The sequence below is a fragment of the Zalophus californianus genome, chromosome 14, assembly GCF_009762305.2.
Source record: "Zalophus californianus isolate mZalCal1 chromosome 14, mZalCal1.pri.v2, whole genome shotgun sequence".
NCBI classification, from domain to species: domain Eukaryota; kingdom Metazoa; phylum Chordata; class Mammalia; order Carnivora; family Otariidae; genus Zalophus; species Zalophus californianus.
This window is the reverse complement of record NC_045608.1, coordinates 18853903-18862013: the sequence shown is the minus strand read 5'-3', so window position 1 is coordinate 18862013 and position 8111 is coordinate 18853903.

The following is an 8111-nucleotide window of genomic DNA, read 5'->3' as shown; positions in this document are numbered from 1 at the left end:
GTGGGATATGGAAACTTTCTGTATTATCTGTTCAACTCTTACATTCATCTAAACCTCCTGTTCTAAATAAAGCCTATTAATTTTTTTAAAATCTGAAAACACTCTTTCAGGGAGAGATCTGTTTCAGGCAATGTTCAAAAATCAGTCAAGCAGAGAAAGACAATTGTCATATGGTTTCACTCACATGTGGAATATAAGAAATATAACAGAGGATCATAGGGGAAGGGAGGGAAAACTGAATGAGCAGAAATCAGAGAGGGAGACAAACGTGAGAGACCCTGGACTCCAGGAAACTAACTGAGGGTTACAGAAGAGGGGGGACTGGGGGAAGGGATGACTGGAAGAGGGGTGCTAAGGAGGACATGTCTGGTGATGAGCACTGGGTGTTATACACAACTAATGAATCATTGAACACTACATCAGAAATGAATGATGTACTATATATGGTGGCTAATTGAACATAATAAATTAAAGAATGTAGACAAAAGGGAAAAAATCAACTAAAGGTCTATACATTAGGTAGAGTTGTTGTTTACTGTTAAACATGAGCCCATTCTTGAGTTAGAATGTATCTTGATTTCTAGAGTTACAGCACTACTGATTGACCTTTGCATACAGAAGAGAGGAATGTGGCTTAACATTTTCAGAGTTTTCTCTGAATGAAATATGGGTCACTGAATAAAATAGAATCATTATTCTTTAATGAACTTAATGGGTCCATTTCTACAGTACCTTCAACTGGGTCATTTATAGGGTGCCCCCTGTTGTTTGCCAAGAGGCAGGGTTTACTGAATCACTGCTTGGGACCAGTTGATATTCTTGACCTCAGGGGAACATTTCTTCTGAATCCTTGAAGAAAGATCCCAGGAAATGCATCACAATAGAGAGAACTGTGCACGTCTTGCTGGCAGAAGAACACAGGGAAATGGGTGATAATCTATTCATAGTTCAATCCTTTCATCCCATTATTCACCTGCTGCCTGCCCAGTAGAGCCTCCTGAATCTAAGTTGGACTTCTGGAGCTTTTGCAGTTGGGTGTGCGCTTAGAACACCCAACAGACAGGTCCTGTGAGCAAATACCTTTATTTTGCTGAGGCATCGTAGAAATGCAGCAAACTGCAGTACCCATGACTGATGGCCTGGGTCCACTCTCCATTTAAAAGAAGGCACAGGTAGAAGGAGGAAAAGATGGCAGAAGAGTAGGGGACTCTATTCCAACCGGAATTGAGTTGGATATCTTCCAGACCACTCTGAACACCCACAAAATCAGCCTGAGATGTAAGAAGATAGATCTGGATCTCTACAAACAGAATATCGTTTGGTTGGTTTCAAAGTATGAAGTGGGGAGCTGTGATTCTGGGGGCACATATCTGAAGATAAACGGAAGGGGGAGGGAGTCATGGGGATCCTGCACCATCAGTGAGCGATAGCCTCCCATGCTGGGGACCGGGCACAGACTTGCAGACGGGGAGCATCAGGGAAAGGACTTTAGGGCAGCCCCCTGGACTGAACTTGGAGTGGTCGGGCTGCGTGTGCGAACTGGGTGTGGTTGGTGGTTTTAGAAGCAGAAAGGGCAGAGACGTGCCCTGACCTGGAGGCGAGGACTGGGAGTACTGCTGAGGGGCGCACAACCCAGGACGCTGCAGTTTTTAGCAGCACAGACAGAAACGGAGATAACGTGGCCTGGAAAGCTCACTGAAGAACAGACAGCGATCTCTCTGTTCTGAGGCAGAGGGTTGGAAATGATCTCTTCTGCTCTGACTCTCAGAAGAGATGCAGAAAGCCACCAGGGAAAGCTGCGAGCAAACAAAAGCTCCCCAAAACTGGTTTTCACTGAGCACATCCTCCCACACACGCAGGGGCAGGGCAACTCTGCCCAAACAGGGGTGCCTGAGTAACAGCGTGGCTGGACCCTCCCCCAGAAGACAGTCTGGGAGAACAAGAAGCTGACAACCTTAAAGCCCTATAAAATAGTTCCATCTTCCTTGGGTTGTGGTCAATAATTTGGACTCTATACATTCCCTCAACCACCCCTCAACAGAATGACTAGGAGGAGAAACCCCCAAAATAGGAAAGACTCAGAGACTGTGACTTTTGCCACAGATTTACAAATGGATACAGATATAAGCAAGATGTTGGAAATGGACTTCAGGGTAACAGTTATGAAGACGATAGCTAGAAGGGAGAAATCGACTAATGGCCACATAGAGTCTCTAAAAGCAGAAATGAAAGCTGAACTGGCAGAACTTAATGCTATCAATGAGATCCAGTCTAATCTAGATGTTTGAACAGCTAGGGTAAATGAGGCAGAAGAGCGAATTAGTGATCTAGAAGACAAACTGAAAAAAAAAAAGGAAAAAGAGGGCGCCTGGGAGAAACAGCTTAAAATCCATGAAAACAGAATTTGAGAAATAAGTGACGCCATGAAACATTCCAGTGTCAGAATTATTGGGATCCCTGAGGGGGTGGAGAGAGAGAGAGAGAGAGAGAGAGAGAGAGAGAGAGAGAGAGAGAGAACTAGAAGGTATATTTGAGGAAATCATAGCTGAGAACTTCCCTAGTCTGGGGAATGAAACAAACATTCGTGTCCAAGAGGCAGAGAGGACCCCTCCCAAGATCAAGGAAAACAGGCCAACGCCCCGGCCTGTAATAGTAAAACTCGCAAATCTTAGAACCAAGGAAACCATCTTAAGGGCAGTTAGGGGGAAGAGATTCCTTACATACAGAGGGAGGAACATCAGAATAACGTCAGACCTATCCACAGAGACCTGGCAAGACAGAAAGGCCTGGCAAGACATATTCAGGGTACTAAATGAGAACAACATGCAGCCAAGAATACTTTATCCAGCAAGGCTGTCGTTTAGAATGGATGGAGAGATGCAGAGCTCCCAAGACCAGCAGAAACTGAAAGAATATGTGACCACTAAGCTGGCCCTGCAAGAAATATTAAGGGGGGTTCTATAAAAGGAGAAAGATTCCAGGAGTGATATAGAAGAAAAATTTACAGAGTCAATCTATAGAAACAAGGACTTCACAAGCAACATGATGACAATAAAGTCATATCTTTCAATAATCACTCTCAATGTGAATGCCTAAATGCTCCCATAAAATGGCACAGGGTTGCAGATTGGATAAAAAGACAGGACCCATCCATATGCTGTCTACAAGAGACTCATTTTGAACCTAAAGACACATCCAGACTGAAATTGAAGGGTTGGAGATCCATCTTTCATGCCAACAGACCTCAAAAGAAAGTTGGGGTAGCAATTCTTATATCAGACAAATTAGATTTTAAGCTAAAGACTGTAGTTAGAGACACAGAAGGACACTCTATCATACTTAAAGGGTCTATCCAACAAGATCTAACAATTGTAAATATCTATGCCCCCAACATGGGAGTAGCCAATTACATAAGCCAACTGTTAACCAAAATAAAGAGTCATATTGATAACAATACGTTCTTTGTAGGAGACCTCAATTCTCCACTCTCAGCAATAGACAGATCATCTAAGCAGAAAATCAACAAAGAAACAAGAGTTTTGAATGACACACCGGACCAGACGGACCTCATAGATATATACAGAACATTCCTCCCTAAACCAACAGAATACTCATGCTTCTTGAGTGCACATGGAACTTTCTCCAGAATAGACCACATACTGGGTCACAAATAAGTCTCAACTGATACCAGAAGTTTGAGATTATTCCCTCATATTCTCAGACCATAATGCTTTAAAACTGGAACTCAGGGCGCCTGGGTGGCTCAGTTGGTTAAGCGACTGCTTTCGGCTCAGGTCATGATCCCAGAGTCCAGGGATCGAGTCCCGCATCAGGCTCCCTGCTCAGCAGGGAGTCTGCTTCTCCCTCTAACCCTACCCCCTCTTGGGTTTTCTCTCTCACTCTCTCTCTCTCAAATAAATAAATAAAATCTTTAAAAAAAAACAAAAACTGGAACTCAATCACAAGAAAAAATTTGGCAGAAATTCAAACACTTCGAAGCTAAAGACCACTCTCCTCAAGAATGTTTGGGTCAACCAGGAAATCAAAGAAGAACTTAAACAATTCATGGAAACCAATGAGAACAAAAACACATCGGTCCAAAACCTATGGGATACTGCAAAAGCGATTCTAAGAGGGAAATACATAGCCATCCAAGCCTCACTCAAAAAAACAGAAAAATCCCAAATTCACCAACTAACTTTACACCTTAAAGAACTGGAGAAAAAGCAACAAATGATGCCTAAGCCATGCATTAGGAGAGAAATAATTAAGATTAGAGCAGAGATCAATGAATTAGAAACCAGAAACACAGTAGATTAGATCAATGAAACTAGAAGCTGGTTCTTTGAAAGAATAAGATCAGTCAACCACTGGGCAGACTTACCAAAAAGGAAAGAGAAAGGACCCAAATTAATAAAATTATGAATGAAAGGGGAGAGATCATGACGAACACAAGGGAAATAGAAACAATTATTTAAAAAAATTATTATCAACAACTATATGCCAATAAATTAAACAACCTGGAAGAAATGGATGCCTTCCTGGAAACCTATAAACTGCCAAGACTGAAACAGGAAGAAATTGACAACTTGAATAGGCCAATAACCAGTAACAAGATTGAAGCAGTGATCAAAAACCTCCCAAAAAACAAGAGTCCGGGGCCTCATGGATTCCCTGGGGAATTCTACCAAACATTCAAAGAAGACATAATACCTATTCTCCTGAAGCTGTTTAAAAACAAAACAAAACAAAACAAAACAAAAAAAAAAACAGAAGGAAAGCTTCCAGACTCATTCTATGAAGCCAGCATTACCTTAATCCCCAAACCAGGCAAAGACCCCATCAAAAAGGAGAATTTCAGACCGACGTCCCTGATGGATATGGATTCCAAGATTCTCAACAAAATCCTAGCTAATAGGATACAACAATACATTAAAAGGATCTCCAGTGGGATGTATCTCTGGGGTGCATGGGTGGTTCAACATTCGCAAATCAATCGATGTGATAGAACACATTACTAAGAAGAGAGGAAGAACCATATGGTCCTCTCAATTGATGCAGAAAAAGCATTTGACAAAACACAGCATCCTTTCCTGATTAAAACTCTTCAAAGTATAGGGATAGAGGGAACATTCCTCAAGTTCATAAAATCCATCTATGAAACACCGACAGCAAATATCATCCTCAATGGTGAAAAGATGAGAGCCTTTCCCTTAAGATCAGGAACACGTCAAGGATGCCCACTCTCCCTACTCTTGTTCCACAGAGTACTAGAAGTCCTGACAACAGCAATCAGACAATAAAATCCAGTAAAAGGTATTCAAATTGGCAAAGAAGAAGTCAAACTCTCTCTCTTCACAGATGACATGATTTTTTATGTGGAAAATCCAAAAGACTCCACCCCCAAATTACTAGAACTCTTACAGCAATTCAGTAATGTGGCAGGATACAAAATCAATGCACAGAAATCAGTTGCTTTCTTATACACCAACGATGCAACTGTAGAAAGAGAAATTAGAGAATTGATTCCATTTACAAGAGCACCAAAAACCATAAGATACCTCGGAATAAACCTAACCAAAGAGGTAAAGGATCTGTACTCCAGGAACTACAGAACACTCATGAAAGAAATTGAAGAAGACACAAATAGATGGGAAAATATTCCATGCTCATGGGTCGGAAGAAAAAACATTGTTAAAATGTCTATGCTACCCAGAGCAATCTATACCTTCAATGCCATCCCGATCAAAATTCCAATGACATTTTTCACAGTGCTGGAACAAACAATCCTAATATTTGTATGGAACCAGAAAAGACCCCAAATCGTCAAGGGAATGATGAAAAAGAAAAACAAAGCTAGGGGCATCACGTTGCCTGACTTCAAGCTGTATTACAAAGCTGTGATCACAAAGATGGCATGGTATTGGCAGAAAAACAGACACATAGAGGAATGGAACAGAATAGAGACTCCAGAAACGGACCCTCAACTCTATGGTCAAGTAATCTCTGACAAATCAGGGGAAAATAGCCAATGGAAAAAAGACAGTCTCTTCGATAAGTGGTGCTGGGACAATTGGACAGCTACATATACAAGAATGAAACTGGACCATTCCCTTACACCATACACAAAGATAAACTCAGAATGGATGAAAGACCTCAATGTAAGACAGGAATCCATCAAAATCCTAGAGGAGAACATAGGCAGTAACCTCTTTGACATCGGCCACAGCAACTTCTTTCAACATACATCTCCAAAGGCAAGGGAAACAAAAGCAAAAATGAACTCTCGGGACTTCATCAAGATAAAAAACTTCTGCACAGCAAAGGAAAAGTCAACAAAACAAAGAGGCAACCCAAGGAATGGGAGCAGATATTTGCAAATGACACTACAGACAAAACCCTGATTTCCAAGATCTATAAAGAAATTCTCAAACTCAATACCCAAAAAAAACATAATCAAGTCAAAAATTGGAAAGAAGATATGAACAGACACTTCTTCAAAGAAGACATACAAAACGGCTAAGAGACCCATGAAAAAATGTTCATCATCATTAGCCATCAGGGAAATTCAAATCAAAACCACATTGAGATACCACCTCACACCAGTTACAATGGCAAAAATTGACAAAGCAAGAAACAACAAATATTGGAGAGGTTGTGGAGAAAGGGCAACCCTCTTACACTGTTGGTGAGACGCAAGTTGGTACAGCCACTTTGGAAAACAATGTGGAGGGGCCTCAAAAAATTAAAAACACAGTTGCCCTATGGCCGAACAATTGCACTACTGGGTATCTACCCCAGAGACACAGATGTAGTGAAAAGAAGGGCCCTATGCACCCCAATGTTCGTAGCAGCAATGTCCGCAATAGCTAAACTGTGGAAAGAGCTAAGATGCCCTTCAACAGACGAATGGATAAAGAAGATGTGGTCCATATATACAATGGAATAATACTCAGCCATAAGAAAAGATGAATACCCAACTTTTACATCAACATGGATGGGACTGGAGGAGATGATGCTAAGTGAAATAAGTCAAGTAGAGAAAGTCAATTATCATATGGTTTCACTTATTTGTGGAACATACAGAATAGCACGGAGGACATTAGGAGAAGGAAGGGAAAAATGAAGGGGGGAAATCGGAGGGGGAGACGAACCGTGAGAGACTATGGACTCAGGGAAACAAAATGAGGGTTTTAGAGGGGAGGGGTTGGGGGATGATTTAGCCCAGTATGGGTATTGAGAAAGGCATGTATTGCATGGAGCACTGGGTGCTCTACGAAAACAATGAATCATGGAACACTACATCAAAAACTAATGGTTTACTGTATGGTGACTAACATAATATAATAAAATTAAATTAAATGTTAAAAAAAAGGAACCACAAGTACATGAGAAAGTTATGTAGACCCTCTTTGTCTCACTCCCCTGTTCTGAGACGTTGAAATGTGAATCTGGCCTACTTATTAGTATTATGTTATGAGATTAACAATAATTAAACACAAGGGAAGCCTTAAGAAAAATAAATAAATGGTGTTTCATAATTGCCCTAAGGGTTCAGTCCCTGAATGACGGCAAGAATAAGGCAGACGCTTGGTAGTGGTTGAATCCAGAGAAGGCATTTGGATGGCTCCACAGCAAGGGAAGAGGGAAGCTCGCTCTTAGCTTTTCCATGGAAATGATGGTTTACAGCTCATGGACGATACTGTTACCATCTCCTGTAATCCCCAGGTCAGCCCTATTGAGGTGGGTGGGGGCAGAGCAGAGGTTGTAAGCCATATTCTACAGTGGGAGGCACTGAAATGTAGAGAGATTAAGTGACATGGCAGGAGTTACCATACCGATGTGTATGGGGTCTGGGACAGGAATAGAGTTGGTTCCCTGGGGAGAGAGACCCCTGAACACCTGTGACCTGCCCAGGGCACCTGAGATCATGCCCCAAAGCCCTGAACCAAATCACTTTCTCAAACCCTCCTGCCCCGAGTTTTCTGTGGGAGACAGTTGATGCACTGGAGGAGGTGCCTGAGCCAACAGAAAAGTCCAAATCCTAACTAGGCTTCCAAACTCTAGGTTACAACCCGTGACCCAAAACACAAAGCAATTACGCCCAAGGG